General features: G+C 36.3%; 1 long non-coding RNA gene across 1 annotated transcript in view; it reads left to right on the top strand.

Annotated features, from left to right (window-relative positions):
- The window catches only part of LOC138813510 (uncharacterized), a 207,790-nt gene extending 187,674 nt beyond the window's left edge, over window positions 1–20,116 (top strand). Inside the window, exon 3 of the long non-coding RNA XR_011367829.1 lies at window positions 19,920–20,116. This is a non-coding gene — a long non-coding RNA (uncharacterized lncRNA). The remainder of the gene's footprint in view (window positions 1–19,919) is intronic.
- The last annotated feature ends 3,159 nt before the right edge of the window (window positions 20,117–23,275 follow it).

The raw sequence follows: 23,275 nt of genomic DNA, 5'->3' as shown, positions 1-23,275 counted from the left end.
ACACTTCAAGATTATACCAACAGTTATGTTGTACAGCAATTAGCAGACCATTGCTGACTTGTATTATAGACAGGATCACTAAAGGTACATCACTTGAGCTAGGTGTCAGTGACTCCCGCCTGTAATCCTAGCTACTCAGGAGGCTGAGATCTGAGGATCGTTGTTCAAAGCCAGCCTGTAAAGGAAAGTCTGTGAGACTCTTATCTCCAATAAACTACCAGAAAACTGCAATGGCACTATGGCTAAGTAGTAGAGTACTTGCCTTGAGCTGAAGAGCTCAGGGAAAGTGCCCAAGCCCAGAGTTCAACCCCTCCCCCCCCCACACAAAGATACTTCACTTGAAAAGTATTGTGGATGTTTATATATATATATATATATATATATATATATATATATATGTAGTCATCAAATATTTATTTTACTCATTTACTTTTAATGCTAGTACTTTTTAGCTTTACATTATTTTTAAAAAAAGGATGTACTTTAATCATTAAACTGCATACATTCTTGAGAGAAGCCTCTCAAGAAGTAGAAAACATCTTGTTCATTTCTATTTCTTAAGAAACATTCTATGAGAAAGTCACAATTAGAATCCCATTTTCCCAAGTTTATTGATCTCAACTAGAATTGAGCCATTTATTTATTTTTGAAAATAAGATGGGCAAGCATATATAATCATATATGGGTATGTATTCCAGTATTTGTAAAATATTTCCTCATAGCATTCTTGGGTATAAGTAATGTTTTAAATATTTTCTGAAAGGAATTTCATTTAAAAAATATATCACAGGGTTCATATGTATATGTATATATATATATATGTATACACATACACATATGGATATATGACTATATATTCACATGTGTGAATAAAAATATATTTTTCTCAAAAAGTAAAATGAAATCTTTTTCAACAAAATTAAACTCATGAATTATAAAAATAACATGTGAAAAAACAGAAAGACAATTTCAATATTTTTAATAGAAGCATCTTTTTCTTATTAAATTTTTGGGACAGATTAAAGATGTATAAAACATAAACCAGGGATATATTTGAGACAGCCCAGAACTTGAGGATCTAATAAAACTGTAGGCCCTGAGCCCTCAACTCCTTTCAGGATGATGCTATCTGAACTAAGTGAATCTATTTGTCTGGCTTGTCAGTTTTTAGCACTGGGCCAAGAAAAGATCATCTTTACTTCATTTCTCATATTCTTAATTATATGAGGCCAGGATTCAGAGCAATATGTTGGATGAAGCAGTATGTTATGGCAAAAAAATACTATTATAATTTCATTTTTCTATTCAACTAAGAAATAACCCTAACCATAACAGAGCTTCTCATTGCAACCAAAGTCAATCAGTGGTGAAGTTAAGTAGTTATTTTTAAAAGTTGTAATGAGATGTTTCTAAAAACATGGAAACAAGAGGTTGTTCTTTCAGTCTTTTATTTTTTTTATTTTAGTATACTATATTACATACAGTTATTTCTTTTTTCTTTCATTTCCCTCCCTTTTGTTTACCCCCTGTTGTCACCTGTTGATTTTGGTACCTTTTGTCTTATATAAGTTTATCTGATTTGGGAATGGGAAGGAGAATCACAGAAATGGTGAGACAAAGGACAAAAGGTGAACTGATGCAACAGTGATACACTCAAAACACTATGTTGGAAATGAACTTTACAACTTCGGTGGGAGGGAAGGCAGGGGGAGGGGAGTCAGTGGGGAGGGAAAGCGGGAGAAAATGAAGGAAGGAGTTACAATGTTCCACAAGAATTGTACTCAGTTCCTTTCTTATGTAACTGTAACTGCTCTGTACATCACCTTTACAATAAAAAAAAGACTGAAGCTTACAGAACATATTGAGAAGTTAGCAATTGTATGGGAAAGATAAAAGCCTCTAAGAAACACATAGCTACTTATTAGTCATTGATAGATGAAAATGCATGGAACTGAAGAGAAAATCAGATATACAATAACATTTTCCTGTTTTATAATTCTGAGATTCCTTTTCGCTGTTCTTCTTTCTTTCTTTCTTTCTTCCTTCCTTCCTTTCTTTCTTTCTTTCTTTCTTTCTTTCTTTCTTTCTTTCTTTCTTTCTTTCTTTCTTTCTTTCTTTCTTTCTTTCTTTCTTTCTTATTGTCAAGGTGATGTACAGAAGGGTTACAGTTATATAAGTAAGGTAATAAGTACATTTCTTGTCAAACTTGTTACCCCTCCCTCATTTTTCTCCCATCCCCCCCAATCTCCCCCAAGATGTACAGATCATTTCCAACATATTGTCTTGTGAGTATAGCTGTTGCATTGGTTCCCCCTTTGTCCTTTGTCTCAACATTTTGTTGTTCCCCTTCCCTTCCCTAATTCAGATAAATGTGTATACAATAAATCTTGGCCGTGACCCAGGCATAGTTTAGCTCCTAATCATCTCATGGCTGTGTTCTGTTGACTTTAAAGTACCAGACTGGAGATAGGAATCATTCATGAAATAGCAGGCTAACAGAGATCTTCACTCTTTCTGGTATTAAATCATGACTGTGGCTTCTTACTTGAGTGGATGAATAAATTAATGTCTCTAGAGTAGAATGACTCACTCAAGGGCATGTAATCAGTTACCAATTAGACACAATTGCCAGGTAACTGGAGCCTTAGTCTATAACTTCTTTTTTTTAATTTAATTTTATTGTAAAGGTGATGTACAGAGGGGTTACAGTTACATACGTAAGGTAATGAGTACATTTCTTGTCGAACAAACATTGTTACCCCCTCCCTTGTTTTTCTCCCCCTTCCCTTCCCCCCTGGTCACCTCCTCCCCAGTTGTAAAGTTCATTTCCAACATAGTGTTTTGTGAGTCTCGCTGTTCAAGATATGGACACAAGAGGTTTTTCCTTGTTGTTGTTGTTTTTAATGTACTATATGGAGTTACTTCTTTTTTCTTTCATTTTTTCCCCCTTTGGTTTATCCCCTGTCACTGATTTTTATTTTGATACCCTGTCTCTTATATACATGTTTATCTGATTTGGGGAAGGGAAGAGGAACAACAAAAATGGTGAGGCAAAGGCCAAAGGGTGAATCAATGCAACAGTCTATAACCCCTTTCCACACCATCACACTTGTCCACACACTGGTCCAGAGAAAAGATGTTTTTTAGAGTCACATTGGAAAAGCAGATTGAAAGTTGATGATGGAAGGCTCAAGACTGGAAAAGCCTTTTCTCTAGTAGCATAGGTCTCAGAAGTTTAGAAGAGGACAGACTTATGAGAACCCTTCCAACGTGGAGAGTTTTACAACTGTTTACAATACATTATTTAGGACATGCTTAGTGTCAGGATGCTTTGCCAAAAGGCCATGTTGTTACACTGCAAGATGCTCAGAGTTGTTTTAGAAGTCTCCTGTGCTTGCTGCATTTCAGAATATGAGGCAGTATGTGCAAAGCCGGTTTAGTTAAGTATTTTTTTCCGAATTAGCATCTATTAATTTATTTCTCTTCTTTCAAAACAAAGTATAGCCAGGTGCCAGTGGCTCACACCTGTAATCTTAGCTACACAGGAGGCTGAGATCTGAGGACCACAGTTCAAAGCCAGCCCAGGCAAGAAAGTCTGTGAGATTCTTATCTCCAATAAACCACTAGAAAACCAGAAGTAGTGCTGTAGCTAATGTGGTAGAGTGCTAGCCTTAAGCTGAAGAGCTAAAATAGTGTTTAGCACATTACCAAAATCTTTCATGTAAAAAAAGAAGGAGTGCATTAATGACAACAGAAATGGAGGTGTCACCCAGACATGCCACAGCCATTCCTTGAGCATGCAACATTTACAGAAGAAAGAAGAGAGTAAAGGACTTTTTCTATATACATTGAATGGTCCACAAGATATCCATATTGCTAGACTTCAGGAAATAAAATCATAATACATAACAGGCCACACAAATGCGTTATGGTTTTAGGTCTTGATAATTTGTGGACATGAAGTGAATGTGTTGACACAAACTCAAACCCTTGAGGGTTTGCAGCACTCTGTCTCAAGTATTAGAGTATAACATGACACCATTGACACTGGCGTGTACTATTCTTGCTTGAGGCATTCAATGTTGAGTTGGATCAAATTCAGATTCTAGAATTTGAATTCAAGGCAAGCCACAATCAAATCATAAAATTTCCAAAGCTGCTACTGTCTTGGAAATGTCAAACGAGGGTAAAGAGAGCAAATAGTTACCAGGGAATAAGAATAATAATTTTGCATCTGGTCCTTAGGTAAATCCACTCGTTGAACAACTTCAATTTCAGTGACACCTTGAGTCACTCTTCATTGTCTATGTGAGTGCTTGAGAAAAAGCTGAATCTCCATGCACCATAGGTACAAATGTATCCTAAACTCCTTTGAGCTTGAAGCTGCTAAAAAAAAAATAATAATAGTGTCCTCTGACCACCTTAGAAGGTCTTGGAAGGTCTGCTTGATGTTAAGCATAAAACCCAACCTGAGAGAAAGGGATGTTTTTATGTGGTCAAGTATTAAGGCCTGTGAAAAGCATAGGCTGCTCTGGCAGTTGCTGTGGGACCTCCCAGAGTCGGAGGAATTGTATGCTCCTTTCTAAATCCTTTCGGAAATTGCCAGTTTGATAGAATAACATTGCAGGAAACCACTCAAATTGAACATGTTTGTTGTTTTATGTTCTGCCAGGCAAATGTGAGAACAATGCCAGGAGACCAGAATGGGTCAGAATTAGAGAGAACAGGAGAGGCCGTGGAGAGAGGGAAACAGAAGCAAAAGAGACAATGAGAATGGAAGAAAAAGTTAATTGAATGGGGAGTTTAAAAAAGCATAACACAAACTCAAGCTTTGGAAAATTAAAAGCAAAATAGATTGTGTCTTCTGAATTGTCCTGCGGTCATTAGCATGACGTCCATTGTGAAAACTGTGTTGTAGAATTTAATTATTGTGGTCAACAATTTTCTGCTAAATCTCTGTCCACTGGTCAATGATGTTAGCAGCAATGAATATTAAATAGAGAGCTCACTTAGAGAACTAGTTCATGGAGTACTATTCTCTCACAGTTCCATTCTATTTTTCTTCAATATGAATCTAAGGGTATTTTTTCTGTGTATTTTTAAGTTACACAGTGTGCTATATGAATCAATTTAATTAATAAAGAACAACAATGTGCCATAGTTATTTCTTCAGTCTCCTGTTTGAAGACTTAGTGAAACATATTTTTTCCAGGTCTGACAGTGTAATAGAATTTACTAGTAGTGATTCCAAAAAGTCCCCAAGGAATGTCTTTCCAGAAAGATCAGCATGAGGAAAAGCTGTACCAATGGCAGCGTTAGCTTTCTTTTCTTTCTTCTTTTTTGTTTTTTGTTTGTTTTAGTGGTTGACTCATAAATTAGGAAGTTGATTTTCTGTTCTGCGCTTTGGATAGTTTCCTAATGAGCAGAAGGGCTGCTTTATTTATTTATTTACATAGTTATTTATTTACCTCTGTGGATTAAAACCTTTGATAGCACTTACCACCTTAGTAGCTGTGGTTATGTGAGTATTCAGGCACTTAAGTATTGTTCTGGACAACAGCAAAACCTTTTTGCCAAACATACACTCGAGTGAATAATCACCACATTGAACAACACTTTATATTGATTAAAATTGAATGTTCTTGATCCACTTTATTTTCCACATTTAATTAAAACCCACACACATACACATACACAATGTAGTTTCCTCTCTAAATTAGTCTAAATAGGGTATGTTTGGGGAACTAGCCAAATGGCAAAAGCTATAAACTATTTCCAAATGTGCAGTAAGTTTTTCCAAATCAGAATTTGCACGTGTGACTTTTCCTTTGGACAATATTATTGTTTGTAGAGCCACACATACTCGTCTAATTGGTCTAATTGATCTAAAAATTGAGGAGTTTCTTTTGATGAAATCTCAATTTGTGTGTGTGTGTGCATGTGTGTGCGCACGCATGCGTACGTGCTTGTGTGTGTGTGCGTATGGTACCATGGTACGTTTGATTGGACCTATTATTCTTACTTAGCAGGTACAAATGGAGACACAAAAGAGTGAAGTGCCTTGTCAGTTGTCACAAAGCATTGTGTGTATGGGTCTAAACAACGACAGGAACCTATTGCCAAAGCATTATTGCCACACGTAGCAAATGAATAAGGGAATCGTTTGCTGCTTTCACAGATGTATGGGTGAATGAATGGTCAAGAGCATAGGAGCACAGGTGCAGGAAGCGTGGTTCCCACTTCCTGGTGGGCCACTTAGGTGATCCCATATGTCACAGACAAGGTCTAAATGTTCTCCTTAGTCTGTATCCCCTTTTATTAAGGTGAAGCCAGATTCCATAAAGAGTGGACTATCTTCATGCAATTTTTCTCCTCTTCCTCAGTGAATGTCATCAAGAGGAATTCTCACACTAAACCCTCCCCCCAACTTTCCTTGGATTTGTGTCAGCTCTCAGTGTAGTTCTTCTTCCATCAATGTGTTAGAATGTCCCAGATATGACCATCAGCAAGTATTTTTTTAATTTAATTTTATTTTATTTGTGAACATACTGTACAGAGGAGTTACAATTACATGGGCAGGATAATGCGTACATTTCTTACCAAGCATTGCAGCCTCCTCCTTTGTTTACCCTTCACATCCCTTCCCAGCCTCCCCCCTCCCCCCCAATCCCAATCCCAATCCTTCTCCTTCCCCCCCTTCCACCTCCCCCCCCCCACTTTGGACATGACAACTTGTACTTCTCATTGTTGCAACAGGTCCACCTGTATCCTTAAACAACTGGTTTTCCCCATCTCCTCCACAAGTTATACTGACATCAAATATAGTGAAAGCAGGGGTTATACTGTGGGGGAGGGACATACAAAGCAACAAAGAGATAATCTTATAAATGCGTTAGAAACACATGCATAAAAGAAAAAAACATTAAAATACATATCTAAGGGTTCATTTTCCTGACATCACATTATCTGACCTTTTCCACTTGACTCATACATCTACTAGATATTACAAATAAGGGAAACCATGGGACCTATGTTTCTTTGGGCCTGGCTTACTTCACTTAATATAATTTTTGCAAGTTTTTCCATTTCCTAACAAATGGGGCAATGTCATTCTTTCTGATGGAGGCATAGAATTCCATTGTGTATATATACCATATTTTCTTGATGCATTCATCTACTGAGGGGCATCTGGGTTGGTTCCATATCTTAGCTATGGTAAATAATGCTGCAATAAACATAGTTGTGCTGGTAGCTTTAGTGTGGTCTTGTTTGTAAACATTTGGGTAAATGCCCAAAAGTGGGATTGCTGGGTCATAGGGGAGTTCTATGTGAAGTCTTTTGAGGAACCTCCATACTGCTTTCCAAAGTGGTTGAACAAGTTTACATTCCCACCAACAATGAAGTAAGGTTCCTCTCTGTCCACATCCCCTCCAGCATCTGTTGTTGTTAGAGTTCTTGATTTTTGCCATTCTAACTGGAGTGAGGTGAAATCTCAATGTTGTTTTGATTTGCATTTCTTTTATGGCTAGGGATGTTGAACATTTCTTCATGTGTTTATTGGCAATCCTTCTTTCTTCTTCAGAGAAGTTTCTCTTTAAGTCTTTCGCCCACTTATTTATTGGGCAGTTGTTTCTTTGAGGATTTGTTGTTGGGGGGTTTAATTTTTGGAGTGCCAAGTAAATTTTAGATATGAGACCCTTGTCCGTTGTATGGCTAGTAAAGATCTTCTCCCAATCCGTGGGCTTTCTATTGATCTTGCTAGCTATGTGCTTTGCCCTGCAGAAGCTCTGCAACTTTATCAGCAAGTATTTTTTATGTTTATGAATGCTTGGAAATAATCAAAGAATTTTAATACTTGAAAAGTACATGCCATTTGAAGTTCAGTATCCATAAGTAAAGTTTTATTGAGAAATGTCATTTGAAATCCCAACCCCTAGGACTACCTTCATGATGTGATGGCGGAACTGAGGATTCATGAGACTCAAAATTGAGTGGTTGTAATGTTTGGTATTCACCACCTGGTTCTTTAGGGGAAAAAAAGCTTGTCAGCCCCCATCTTGGATTTCTTAATTTAGTTAACGGATGCCCTCAATTGTCCATAGGACCCTTGATGGTGAAATGTGCATTTTTGGTGTTAGAGTTTAAGCATCTTGCACCAACCATGTCTTGTTCAGTGCATACACCCAACACCTTCCACAAAATGCCAGAGTACTCAGTAAGCACTCGATAAGGACATGGCAAATGTATCAATCTTTCATAAGTGTCTCTTCTTTTATGAATGGTTTTTACTGAGGTATTACTTTATTAATCTGCTAAAATAACTTCACAAATCAGTTTAAAAAACAAACACCACACACACACACACAAACACACACACATAAACCAAAGAAATATAGATAAGGCAGGCAGTGATTGAAGAAGAAATCATTGGGAATCTGTTTTATGTTTTGTCTACAATTGGTAAAACAGTTAATATTAGACCTAGGACATTTTTTTTGTCATTTATTCCCATTAACCCTTAGAGGATTGAAAAAAGAACTAGAATTCAGTGTTGAAATTAATTTTTTTTAAGAAGTAGGGGAGTCTTCTAATAAAAACTGTGCTTTAGTTTTTGTTGTTGTTTTTGTTTTTTAGTCAGTCATGGGGCTTGAACTCTGGGCCTGGGTTATGTCTCTGAGCGCTTCAGCTCAAGGTGAGTGCTCTGTCACTTAAGCCACAGTGCCACTTCTTGTTTTCTGTGGTTAATTGTCGATAAGAGTCTCACGGACTTGCCTGCCCAGGCTGGTGTTGAACTGTGATCCTCAGATCTCAGCCTCCTGAGTAGCTAGGATTACAGACATGAGGCACTGGCACCCAACTGCTTTAGTTTTTAAGAACCATGAAGACTGCAACTTTTCTAGATTCATAACAGGATTGCAAAACCTAATAGAAGATGTGTGTGGTCTGTCATTAATTGTTAGAAATGCTTATGTGGCCCTTTATGAAATCTAAGAGGCCAAAAACAAACTCAGTTTGCTAAGACTTCCATAACAAAGAACCATAGACAAGTATCTTAAACAGAAATTTATTTTCTCAGATTGTTCAGGCTAGAAGTCAAGATCAAAGTGTCCACACAGTTGATTCCTTCTGACTTCTTTCTCTGGCATATAGATGTCAATTTTCTACCTTCATCTTCACAAGGTCTTTCTTCTGTAGATGTTTGTGTCCATGTTTGTTTTTCCTATGCTAGCCATACTGGATTAACGTCCACATCAAGAGCTACAACCTTAATGGCTTCTTTAAGGACCCTAATACTAAAGGTTAAGGCACACACATGCACACACACACACACATGCACACACACACATACACACATTTGAGAGAATTACAATTCACGCTATAACATACATGAAAATACTCTAGGAAATTCTCCATCTACACTTTTGCCTCCTCCAGAAGAATACAAAATAACACATGCCTGAATTCTTTAAGTTGAAATAACAACCTTTCTCCTGATAAAGACACATGTCTTAGGCCTTGATGTATACTAAATTTTGTTCAGTAATTCAGATTTGGAATTGCTGCTTAATATGGTTCTTTCTCAAACACCAATGTTCTAAATGGCCTCTTGTACACTAATAACATGATGAATAACGTATCATTTCCAAGTACATAAACAACTTCAGGGCCACGATGTGATCATTTGCTTTAGTCCATTTGGTACTTTACTTTTAATATACTGAGTTCTCTCTAAGCTTGTGATTATGAGACACTCACCTGTAGTGCTTACATTGGGATTTTATTTCTATTATATAACTTCCTTGCAGAGTAATTTTCTTAGGAAATAATATCAAAATAATAATCCCCTTAGCATTCAAGTTAGCTCTTTCCAGCTCTGAAGCTTGGGGGTTAAGTTGGGATGAATAATATCAGAGTATAAACTACAAATATTATGCATCATTTCAAATTCATTAGAATTGCTTGTTATGCTGCCAGTGAGTTTTTATTGTTACCTAGAAGTCAGCCTTAAAATTGTCCATGGTTTGCAGTTATTTTTTAAGAATGATATGAATAAACTACTGGCCTGTATTTAAATATTTTGTCTTTTTCAAACCTTAAAAATTTTATATATTAAAGGTGCCTCTATCTCCTTCCTTAAAGAACTTCAATATTGGCTTCAATTTCTCTCTCTCTTGCTCTCTCTCTGTCTCTGTCTGTCTGTCTGTCTGTCTGTCTCTGTTTCTCTCTGTCTCTGTCTTTGTCTCTCTCTTTTTCTATCTCTGCCTATCTTATTTGGAGACTGAAAATGGTATGTATTTTGGAGAGAGAATCTGAAGTAAGTATTTTAGCAGGCTTCTGTGGTAGACATATTTTTATTACAAACCCACCAGTGTGTAAATGGTCCAATTTTGGTTTTTCCTTCCTCTCCTATTTCTGGGCTCACACTCCTCTTTCTTCTTTTAAATAATTTTATTTAAGGAACACATAATCTTTCTTTTCTTCCTTCCTTCTTTCCTACCTTCCTTCCTTCCTTCATTTCTTTTTTCAGTCATGAGGCTTGAACTCAGGGCCTGGGTGCTGCCCTGAGCTCTTTTGCTCAAGGCTACCACTCTACCACTTTGAGCCACAGCTCCACATTCAGTTTTTGAGTGGTTAATTGGTGCTAAGAGTCTTACAGAGACTTGCCTGCTTAAGCTGGATTCAAACCACGAGCCTCAGAACTCAGCTTCCTGAGTAGCCAGGATTCAGGTATGAGCCACCAGAGCCCAGCATGATTTGTATTTCTGACAATTGCTACTTAATTTACTTATTGTAACATATCATTGAAATATAAAGAGAAAAATGAAATTTCATATGAGTAGTATAAGATTCATTTATGTGAATAGGGTAGAGCTTAATTTATTTATTAGAAGTTAATGAGGATAAAGTGTTAGGATGAGGCCTGAGCTCTGTAATATTTTACTGTATATGTGTGTGTGTGTGTGTGTGTGTGTGAGAGAGAGAGAGAGAGAGAGAGAGAGAGAGAGAGAGAGAGAGAGAGAGAGAGAGAGAGAGAGAGGGAGGAAGAGAGAGGGAGAGGGAGAGGGGAGAGACAGAGAGACAGAGAGACAGAGAGATGAAGATAGGTTTGACTGAAGAACAGCAACATATGACATCAGTTCAGTCTACACACTTATTATATTTGGCCCTTTCCTTTATAGTTGAGATCTTTAGCATACAAGATTTGAGTTGTCGTCTCTTCTGTCTCCTTGACTTTGGACCATCTCTAAGTCTCTTAGTCTGTGCTGGTGACTGGAGCACCATTCAGTGTTGTTGCTGGATAGGATGAGTCTGTTCTGGCTCTCCTGTGAGTTGCACTTTTTTCTTTTGGTCATTCTGCCAATGGTAACATTTCGTCTTTTAGAGATGGTGGTTTTGCTAGGATGGACATGGTGGTGCTTATGAAGGTGGGTGAGGTGATTATGCCCCATGGAGTCAGGCCTGGCCACCAAGAGTTACCTTTATTTCTTAGGGTGAATCATGAAGATTTTCTAATGTTGACTCAAGAATAATCCTTCTTTGTTACACAATATTTGAGGTGGAAATTGCTAGCATAAAATTCATTCCACAACAAACATTTCTCCCTCCAGTACCTACAGAAACCTTTTTGGCCTTGCTTTTGGCTTTCATTGGAACCTTCCTTGCAGACTTGGGTACTTCCCCTACCCCTGACACGCTTCTTTCCACGGCTCTCCATCCATTTTCTCCCCCTCTTGCCGGTCCTGCGATGGCTGTGGATGCTCTGGTCTTGATATACTGTTACAATGTGCTTGTAACATATATCCAACACATGTAAAAGTTTGAAAGTGTGATGCCTGAGATTACAAAGAGAAAACATTTCTTAAAACTTCATTTTACTAAATGAAGTAGATCTGGCTGGTTGAAAAAAAGTTCCACACTTAATGACTTAGACTTCAGTCTTGGTGCATTCATCGCTAAGTGGCTAATATTCTTAGACTTCTCAACTTTTCACTATTTAAAAACACCTCTAGGGCTGGGAAGTTGGCTCAGTGGTAGAGTGCTTGCCTTGCATGCATGAGGCCCTGGGTTCGATTCCTCAGCACCACATAAGCAAAAAGAAAAAAGCTGGAAGTGGCGCTGTGGCTCAAGTGGTAGAGCGCTAGCCTTGAGCTGAAGAGCTGAGGGACAGTGCCCAGGCCCAGAGTTCAGGCCCCACAACCGGACCCCCCCCCCAAAAAAAAACACCTCTAGATAGAGAGTAGGTACCCACTCAATATTCATTAATTTATAAATTCCCCTTCATAAATATATGTGATCCTTCCTCAGTAGTCACCAGTATTTTTTTTCATTTACTGATTAAGATTATATTGAACATAAATGTCACTTTTTCTACATTTAAAATTTAGTTAAAATTTCTCTCATGTTAAAAGTTGTAGATAAGATTGAATGCTATTAGAAAACAAACACCATTTAAAAATAATCAAAATATAAGAATAAATTTTTGTTGTGTGAGCCAGGCAATGGTAGCTCACGCCTGTAATACAAGCTATTCAGGAAGCTGAGATCTGAGGATCATGGTTCAAAGCCAGCCCAGGCAGGAAAGTCTGGGAGACTCTTATCTCCAATTAGCCACTAGAAGACACGAAGTGGTGCTGTAGCTCAACTGGTAGAGTGCTAGCCTTGAGCAAAAAATGCTCAAGTGTCCAGGCCCCAAGGTCAAGTCCCACAACCAAAAAAAAAAAAAAAAATTGTGGTGTGATTGCCAAGTCCTTTGATATTCTAGAGGTAGAAATTATAGCAAAGAATTTTCTTTTTAATGGACATAGAAATGAAATTTAAGCTCTTCATCAAGACTTTGAAGCATGAAGCTATAATAGAATACAATTTTACTAAACATTCTCTCTGTCAGATTCTTAATTTATATCCAGCTATTTCATAAAACAATGATTTTTTGGGGGTGAGCTTGGATTTTATTAAGAACTTTTAAAATCCATATCCATCTGGATGGAAACTTATCACATGATTTATATTACTATGTAATTTCTTGAAGTTCCTAACTGGATGACTAATTGACGTTGTTGTTTTTTATACATTAGGAAATAATCTGTTCTAAAGGTAAATTTGTCTCCATGTTGGAGAGAGAAAACAAATTGGCATTTAAATTTCCATGTTTGAAGTTTACAAATTACTAAAGTCCTATCTTACATAGTAAGAAATACCATATATATGTTGTACATATATGTAAGTGTATATTATACATATATTAGTCTCATTGATGATAGCTTTGATGCCCATATGACTTTTGAAATTTTTTTTCAATTTTAAGTAATTTGCCTTAGCTGCCCATGTTCAGAGTTTAACATCTTAAAATGTCACCTATTTCTGTTCTTACCTTACTTACTTTTTGCTTCTTAAAAAACTTACCAATTAGGCCAGGTGCTCACACCTGTAATCCTAACTATTAAGGAGACTGAGATCTGAGGATCATAGTTCAAAGACAACCTGGGCAGGAAAGGCCATGAGACTCTTATCTCTAATATACCACCAGAAAAATGGAAATGGTGCTGTGGCTCAAGGGGTAGAGCACTAGCCTTGAGTTGAATTGCTGAGTGACAGTGTCCAGGCCCAGAGTTCAAGCCCCATGACCGACAAAAACAAACAAACAAAAACTTACCAACTATTTAACCCAATTTATATTGTTAATGTCTCCAACTCACTAGTGTCTTCTAAAGTTTTTTTTCCTCACATCATAGAGTTTCTCTATTTCCAATTAATTTTATTCATTTAAGCCATTTTCTCTCTATTATCCTTTATCTATTAAATTCACAATTTAGACCAAGAACACATTGGATTTATTCATTTGCTTTTTTCCTTTTACCTCCCACACAGGATAAATCATAAAGAACATCTTAGCTTAACCATCAAAAATAAAAACAAAAGCTCACCCTATGGAGCAAGAATTGTATTATTTGACATATTAATTATTTGACATTCTATGGCCTTCAAATGATGTGTACAGAAAACACTGAAATGCTTAATTAACAAATGAATCAAGGCAGTAATGTTTCTTTCTTAAATGTCACATATTTTTATCCAGCTAAAAATAGTTTTCTGTGGTCTTGGCATTTTGCATATGACCTGGCATCTGCTCTGAAAGTCACAATGGAATTCTAACAAACCTCTCAAATGTTATTTTGAGAAAACGATGTTATAATAAAATCTTTGGTTAAAATGCAAAAGAAGGTAATTATTCTCCCCCCCACACCCCACCGCGCCACCCCTTTTAGGGCCAATATGAATTAAAATTCAGTATACTTAAAATAGGAAAACTGTCACTGAATTGTCTAATGAGATTGTTATGGTGTCATTTTACTAGTGTACAAAGTCTTTTGGGCCCAGTGTATTATTTTCTTCTTTTTTAAATTTTAGTTTATTGTAAAGATGATGTAAAGAGGGGTTACAGTTATATGAGTAAGGTAATGAGCACATTTCTTGTGGAGCATTGTTACCCCCTCCTTTGTTTTTTCCTACTATCCCATCCTCTCTCCTTCCTCCTCCCCCACTGAAGTTGTAAAGATCATTTCCAACAGTGTCTTGTGAGTGTCATTGTTGCATTGGGTCATACTGTGTCCTTGTTTCAACATTATATTATTCTCCTTCCCCTCCCCAAATTAGATAAAGGTATATATATATATATATATATATATATATATATATATATATATTTATTTATTTATTTATTTATTTATTTATTTATTTATATATACATATCTGTATATCCACATATATATACATATACATATATATATATATATATATATATATTGCAGGAGCTACTGTATTATTTTCTTATCTAAGTAACTTCCACATTGGTAACTCTGACCATCACAATGGATTATTTTAAGGAGGAAAATCCTAAGCACTTCATTTTCTATTGAAATAAATCATGGCAATACAAACATATCTGAATAACAAACCTAAACTTCTTCTAGCAACCCTGCTCAATGGATTCCAACCTAAGAATTAAACTCCGGGCTCTCCCAAATGCTTTTAACATCTCAGGTACAGATCATAATAAAAAAAATCAGTTTAAAGTGATCAACTTCATTCAAATAAATGCCTGGATTACTGTTTCTCCCATGAAATTAACTGGTTCATTGAACCTCTTTAACGATTCTGAGTTTTGCTTCTTTCTGATATATACCCAATAGTGAGCTGCTGGATTGCATAGTATTTCTATTTGTATCAATTACAAAATAATTCATACTTTCAAAATGAGATAATTTACAATAAGAAATCCATATTATCATTTACTTCAAACTGTCATTGAATTTGTCATAAAATCGAGGGTAGACGCAGTATGACAAAACAGTGTAGAAATATAAAGGTTGGGTTGTATTTTTTCTGTGATTCAGCATGCACACAGAAGCATATTAGTCTGGCAAAGACCTTCAAATCACCATATAGATTGCCTACTAAGGTGGAATGGAAAGCCCACTTCACCAATCTTGTAGAGCTTTCTGGATGACTTTGAAATATTTCTCAGGAATGTTTGAAGATCCTATCATGGTGTTCTCAAGTTTAATGTATATTAAGGTACGCCATTAAAAATACTAGACTCCTAATCTGTATTGCTAACAACAGAGTGAACACCCTTGAATTTCACTTTCTTCCCAATTAAGATGTGCATAAAATGAAGTCAGCACTAAAAGAGCTGATCTCCATTAATAACTTTTATACAGAAAAGTTGTTAGCAAACATACAGAACTGATCCATCACAATGAAGGAACCCCTTCTTGACAACTCTGTAATGTCACTTCTTTCTTCAACGCCTGGGGACCACTAATCTTTTCTCCAATCCCATAGTTTCATCAATTCAAGAATGTTATTTAAATGGTACCCAGAGGACATAACATTTTAAGGTTGAGATTTTTTTTAAAGTTCAATACAACTACATGTGTTCCTTTATATTGCTGTTTATTGATCAATTGTTCTTTTTCTATTTCAAAATTGTATTTTATGGTACATATTGCTACAGTGTATTTATTTATCTCTCACTTTTTAGGGTTAGACTGTTGCAATTTGAGGCTCTGGAAAAAAAAACTTGTCTACAAGTTTGTGTATGAACATTAAATTTCATTTCTCTGGATGGAATAAAAGCCCAGAAGTGTTATTTGGGTCACGTGTTTTAAATGTATATTTAATTTTATAATAAAGAGCCAAACTTCTAGAGTGGCTGTAGCATTTTACATTCCCACCAGCAATTTATGAGGGATACACATTCTTGCTTTCTCTGACACTGTCTATGTATGTATGTATGTATGTATGTATGTATGTATGTATCTGTCTGTCTGTCTGTCTGTCTGTCTACATACATACACATACATATGTATATAATTTATTTTAACTATTCTAGTAGAAGTGTAGTTAAAAACAGATGGATTGCTAATGGTATTTTAGGACACTACATATATACTTAAGTAAGTTTTCTAAAATGAATATTATTTCTCATACCACAAATGAACATGGTGCTTTGATTAAGCACTAAAAAGAAAGCAGATTGTATTTTTACCCTCTATACTTGAAATTTAAAAAGAAAAGAGAAAATGGACACAAAATAACAGAAATTCAAGACCATCAACAACCACAAGCCCCTATTTATTTGTAACAGATTCCCATTTGGAATCTTTGTAGCCACTTAAAGAGGAGATAAGAAAAGAGGTTTTGTGGGGTGTGATCTGCCAACTACCTGGCTTTTAATGGTCAAGCCATAGCGTCCTTGAAAAGCTTCCCAAGTGGTTAGCATGCTTGACTAGAGAATAGTTAGATCAAGATGATGATACTGTTCTGGAAATCCAATGGTGTTTTATTTCAAATCAAAGCCAAGAAATAATGAATCAGGCATGATTACTTTAAATGTCATTATGCTATTACAGTTAGAGTAGTGTTTAAAATAGAATTTGAGCTTTGACAATAATCTGGAAAATTCTCACTTAAATGGAAAATTTCACATCTTCCTTCTTAATCTACTAGCTATTTGGAGACTGTTTCCAAGCAAGCATTAAATAAGGGTAGTCCAGCTTTGCAGTAGGTAAAACTTGAATCCACCAATTTGGTGACTGTTTATACTGTATCCATTCTTTTTCTTTTTGCATGCAGTTCTTGATGTGCAACGTGAAAGGGAATTAATATATATGTTTTGTATGGAGGGATGCCCAATACTTACAAAGAAATGATAATAATTCTATAAAAACAGAACAAAACAAAACAAAACTAGTTTTAAATGGGAAGTGGCTCTGTGGCTCAAGTGGTAGAGTACTTGCCTTGAGCCAAAGAGCTCAGGGATAGTGCCCAGGCCCAGAGTTCAAGCCCCACAACTGACAGAAAAAAAAAAAAGAAAACAAAAGAAAAAACACTAGTTTTTTGTTTTTTGTTTTTAATGTCAGTCATAGACACAGAAACAAAGATGCTCATGTGCTTCATTTACAGAGCTCAAATGTGAAAGCGTTTATGTGAAGATAATTCTATGCATATTCTATTATGGGCAAGCAATATATAAATGTAAATACACTGTTCCTTACGTGAGGCTAACCATTTATCCACTGTCCGTCATGAACTTCAACTTGCATCTGAGTATGGTGATGGGATTTAAATGATCCTTAAGCCATATGGACACCAAATACCAAACCACTTCTCTGGTTTACTTTTGGGAAAGGAAATAGGAACCTTTAGCACTAATTACTAAGGAATTGCTATTCACTATGTAGATTAGGAGGACTGTATGAAAGTATCATACTCCCAAGGTATGGAAAGGTGGAAAAATTGAATGCATCATCCAAGGGAGACAAATGCTCTCCAGTGACAGAAACATTGGTCTGACCTACCAAAATCATTGGCAAAGTGCTGCACATGGTGTACCAGCAGCGAGCAAGATGGTCTTACCCATTCTGCATTTTCCTTGATGAGCCCTCTGAAAGCACAATGTTGTGAGAAGCTCTTACAGACCAAGGAGTAAGTGCAAATCTTTAGGAGTTCTGCATACTGATGTAGTTTTGGAAAGAGTCCTTTTGAAAAACTGACATACATGTAGGCCCCATTTCCCCATGTCAAACTAAATCAAAAATCCATTTTATTTTGGAATTTTAATTTTACACATCATTGGTATATTGATTTTTATAAAAAAATCATGAAAACAGAGCTTGAAATATGTGTATATATATATATAATGTACAGATGAATAAACATATTAAAAATAACCAAAAAGAATAGTGAAGGGATCTGCAGATTGCTTTGGAAGTCTGGAGAGATTGAACTGGTTTGTATTAGGCTATTTATATAAACAGTGTTTATATAAACAGGATTTGCTCTCTTGATCAAGAGCTAACATTAAATTGGAAAATTTTCTTTATTATTGCTCTGGACATGAGAAGTCATAATTGAAGTCAATTATTTGCTTCTTACATGGTAATTATAGTAAGAGACATATGAGACTCTCCTTAAGAAAGGCAGTGTTTGCTTTTCTTTTTTCACTGCATCTTAGCTACTTAGCCATGCCTCTTGTGTATTTCTGAGTAATAAGAGTATGACCCAACTTCAATAAAAAAGTGATTTTATGAAGAAAACAAATGTGCATGTTTTTACTTTGGCATATAATAGGATTTTGGAAACCAAGTGAAGGAAGCCTGCATTGAGTTAGTGAAGTACTATTTGTCTCAACAGTAATGAAGCCTTCACTTGGGATTAGTTCTTAGACTAAAGTCCACTCTGGATTTTTACACTGTGGCATCTGGAAGTTTATCATGTGAATTTCTCAAGTTTCATTTCCAGCCTCATCCAAAAACTGTCTTTTAGATAAGCTAAATTCTGCTAAGTTTATCACAATTGGATATTGGAAGATACTGGTTCTTTCAAGTCTTTCTTCTTTCTAATTGGTTTAGCAAAACATCTCTTATCTACTACAGGATATTTCTCCTATAAAATATTGAGATATCTCATAAATATATTTTAACATAGAACACACACAGAGTAAAATGCAGATTCCACAAATTTAGCAAGAAGCAATATTTTGCCTATCTTTCAAAAAAATCAATATATAACCTTTATAGAAAAATTAGAAATCATCATTATTCTAGAAGATACTGGAAATTCTTTTTATTTGTCAACCAATATTAAATTTCACCAGGGCTATAATCCAGAAGGGTTTCATAAAATTTCTCACCAAATGTTTTTATTAGTATTTGACTATACTGTTATCAAATAGCCTAAAAGCAGCAACATAGCCATATTTGTTTTCTGAGCCATCTTGATAAATGATTCCACAAACAGAGAGCATTTTTCTTACCATAAATGCCATCCTTCATGACCACCATCACACATATGGTGTTGATGAAACATTGTAGTAACTTGGTCTCCAAATTATCTCACAGGACGTATTTTTTAAGCATTACATTATTTTCTACAGGGGAAAAGGTCTGATCCAATTTATGGCTCTTTTCCTTTTAATCCTTGGTCTTTTTCCATATTTGGTTCTTTTAGTGCTTAAAACACATTTTTCTTCTTTTTTTAATCTGGGAAAATTTAGCTTGGGCACACCATCTGTTTCATAGTGAAGTGCTTGTATTCAGCTTCCCAGATGGGTTGAATAAGAGAAAAAGGTTAAGTGATTTAGCTTGAATTCATAGAGTGAGTCATCTGCCTTAGCCCAGGCATGACACAGTGAGAGATTTTCAAGGATTTTTTTTTCCTTGCATGAATTTGGAAATCACACAACTTGCAGAAGAACTCACAAAACTGGACAGACCATCAAATATGGACAATAATAATGGACAATAATATAGATTTCAGTTTTATTTTCAATATACAACATGAGCTACTTTAAATAAAAGTAAACACTTCCTTTAGGCAAGAAATAGTATTGTAATTTCTTCTCTCTCTTTTAGGCTGTTCCCATATTCATTTAAAAACAGCAGTCCTTTTTCCCCATCTTTGATGAGGAATGGGCCATTTCATTCTATCAACAATCTCTCAAAGGCTGCTTGAAATCCATGAGCTCCAAGGCCTCCTGAGAATTTGGACAGTGGAAGAACTTCCATGACAGGAGAGAATCGCATAGCTGGAGATAGCTATGTGGATTGAAGTATGTAGTAATAAAATGTATTGCTCTGTAATACTGGCAGAAGAGGGTACATGTTGATTTATTTTCACTAAGGTGCAAAGATCTTGTCCAGAAACACTCATGTGATTCAAAAGTAGCAGAGCTGGTAATTGCTCTTAGGAATTTTGATCTCTACTACTAGGATCCATAATCAACATATCATCATTTAGGGCAGAAATAGGTACTGTTGTTAACCAACTTGTGTATGCATCTTGTTACTCAGAATCTGATCTTTTTTTTTTTTTTTTTTTGGTCTTTTTTTAATTCACTGAATTTTTTAGCAATTAATCCAGGTAATCTGCTATAGACTGAATGTTCATGTCCATCTAAAATTCAGATGTTAAAAATGTCAAACCATGATATAATTAATTAGAAAGTAAGACATTTGGGAAATAAGCAGATCAAAGGATGGACTCTTCATGAGTAAGATTCATATATTTATAAAAAGACACAAGAGAAATTTTGCCATGTGAGGATACAATGAGAAAATGACCAGGGTTTGGAATGTGGCTTAGTGGTAGAGTACCTGCCTAGCATACATGAAGCCCTGGGTTTGATTCATCCGTACCACATAAAGAGAAAAAACCAGAAGTGGCACTGTGGCTCAAGTGGTAGAACATTCGCCTTGAGCAAGGGACAGTGCCCAGGCCCGGAGTTCAAGCCCCAGGACTGGCCAAATAAAAATTTTAAAAAAGATGACCGCCTGCAAACTAGGAGAAAGGCCCTCACTAGACACTGAACCTGCAATGGCCTTGATCTAGAACTTCCCTTTCCTTCACATAATTAAAAATTTTGCCCTTAATATGTGCTGGCAAAATGCCTAAATCTCTTATCGTACCATAAAATTATCAGTACAGTTCGTTTAGTATGTGGAGATATTTTTATATGTATTTGAAGCTCTAATTATTTAATATAATGTATCTGCTTCTAAAAGACTTTGAAGAGGGGCTGGGAAGTTGGCTCAGTGGTAGAGCGCTTGTCTTGCATGCATGAGGCCCTGGGTTCGATTCCTCAGCACCACATAAGCAAAAAGAAAAAAACCAGAAGTGGTGCTGTGGCTTAAGTGGTAGAGTGCTAGCCTTGAGCTGAAGAGCTGAGGGACAGCGCCCAGGCCCAGAGTTCAGGCTCCACGACTGGACTCAAAAAATAAATAAATAAATAAAAGACTTTGAAGAAATATTTACTTTGGTGATTATTTACCATTGTAAAGTTTCAATAAAGTAAAATGACTTGAGTGTAGAAGCCTTATGTTACATAAGTATAAATTATTTATCTTACATTAGTTTATGATCCTTTACATTAGTAGTCATTATTTGTTATCACTGTGGTCAAAATACCTGCCAGAAATAGCTTGGGAGAGGATTTATTCGGACCATGGTTCAGGCCATAGTCACTTAGTGCACGCACTGTGGCAGGATATGGTGGTGTCAGGAACACGGAGCAGAGGAGAGCTGTTTGTCTCACTAGCAGACAGCAATCAGAGGCCCACACAGCAGTGACCACTGGTCAGGTGCCCCTTCAAAACGCATCCCTCTCAAGGACCTACTTCCCCCAGTTATTTTCCACTTCCTAAAGTTTCTACAGCTTCCCAAATTAGCCTCACTAACTGAGAACCGTATGTTCAAACCCATGATCCTGTAAAAGACATTTCATATTTAAACCATCACATATTGTATTGTTATATCATACTTGTATGAACAGATAGATACCATATTTATTTTGTATAGCATTGTGCTGCGCCCATAATTTATCAGCTATGTTCAGTGATTGAAAGATTGAAGAAAACCAATTCAAATATTTATGCCATATAAGACATGAGATTCGGCTGGGAGTATGGCTTAGTGGTAGAGTGCTTGCCTAGCATGCATGAAGCCCTGGGTTCGATTCCTCAATACCATAAAAACAGAAAAAGCTGGAAGTAGTGCTGTGGCTTAAGTGGTAGAGTACTAGCCTTGAGCAAAAGAAGCTCAGGGACAGTGCCCAGGCACTAATGAAAACAACATTGAAAAAACCTTGCGCTTCCACTTTTAATTTTCTATGCCATGGGGTTTCAGGTGTCATTGTCTTTCACAAAGTATCCTCTTTACTTGCTCAAGGGCAAAAATGACCTCTGTTTATGCAGGGATGTCTCTGTAGCCTATGCATTTTTGTTTTCATTTTTGTTTTGATGGGTCAAGGGGCTTGAACTCAGGGCTGGGAGTTGTCCCTGAGCTTTTGTGCTTAAAGTAGTAACACATTGAGCCACAGTGCCACTTCTGGTTTTCTGGTGGTTAACAGACTTTTCTGCCTGGGCTGGCTTCAAACCACGATCATCAGATCTCAGTTTCCTGAGTAACTAGGATTACATGTGTGAGCCACTGACACCTAGCCAGCCTATACATTTTTATAATATTTATGAATTGAATTGCATTGGAAAATATCTGCCTTCTACTTTAGGAGGTCACAGATTACAGTAGAAGCCACCTTCAATGAGACTATTTTAATCAAAGTAAACCAAAACACTTTCACAGCAGTCTAAATAGTGTTGTGTGCTGAATCCACAGACAGGTTTCACAGGAACTTGCAGAAGAAGCAATGGTTGTTATGTGCCTTGGTAGATAATTGGAGCTGTTATGGTACAAGGATGGGCAATGAATTACAGGCTGTAGGAACAGATTTGGTGTTCAGTAACTGAAGGAAAAGGATCTCCTTCACTTTATTATAGTTTGTCTAGCCAAAGGAGTGCAAAATGTTGAATATATTTCTTTCAATCACATACAATTGCAAGAGATGCCAGCATGGCCAGATGGGTGGCTTTCAGATTCACACTTTGGAAACACATGATGCTTCTCTGAGGCACTTGTGTATGTTGCTTTTAAAATAGCAGAAAGCATATGGGAATCGGATTGGATCTGTCAGCTAGTATCAAGTGAATAGTAAGGCTTTTAAAATAAATCAAATTAAAACCTACAAAGTGACAAAATTTTTAGCACATTTTAAAAGTCTAAAGTTTTACACTTGTAGGTCTCTGTGACTTTTTTTTTTAAGAAGAAAATTACTGTTCATCAATACCGCAATCGCTGCCAGAGCTGCCAAATCTAAGGGAAAAATGAGATCTGGTCAGTGCATCAAGGGCCTGTAGAACCTATGTAGCTCCACAGA

The sequence above is a fragment of the Dipodomys merriami genome, unplaced genomic scaffold, assembly GCF_024711535.1.
Source record: "Dipodomys merriami isolate MVZ:Mamm:240054 unplaced genomic scaffold, mDipMer1.0.p SCAF_6, whole genome shotgun sequence".
NCBI lineage: Eukaryota > Metazoa > Chordata > Mammalia > Rodentia > Heteromyidae > Dipodomys > Dipodomys merriami.
The sequence above is the reverse complement of the archived record's forward strand: the minus strand, read 5'-3'. Positions and strand labels throughout refer to the sequence as shown.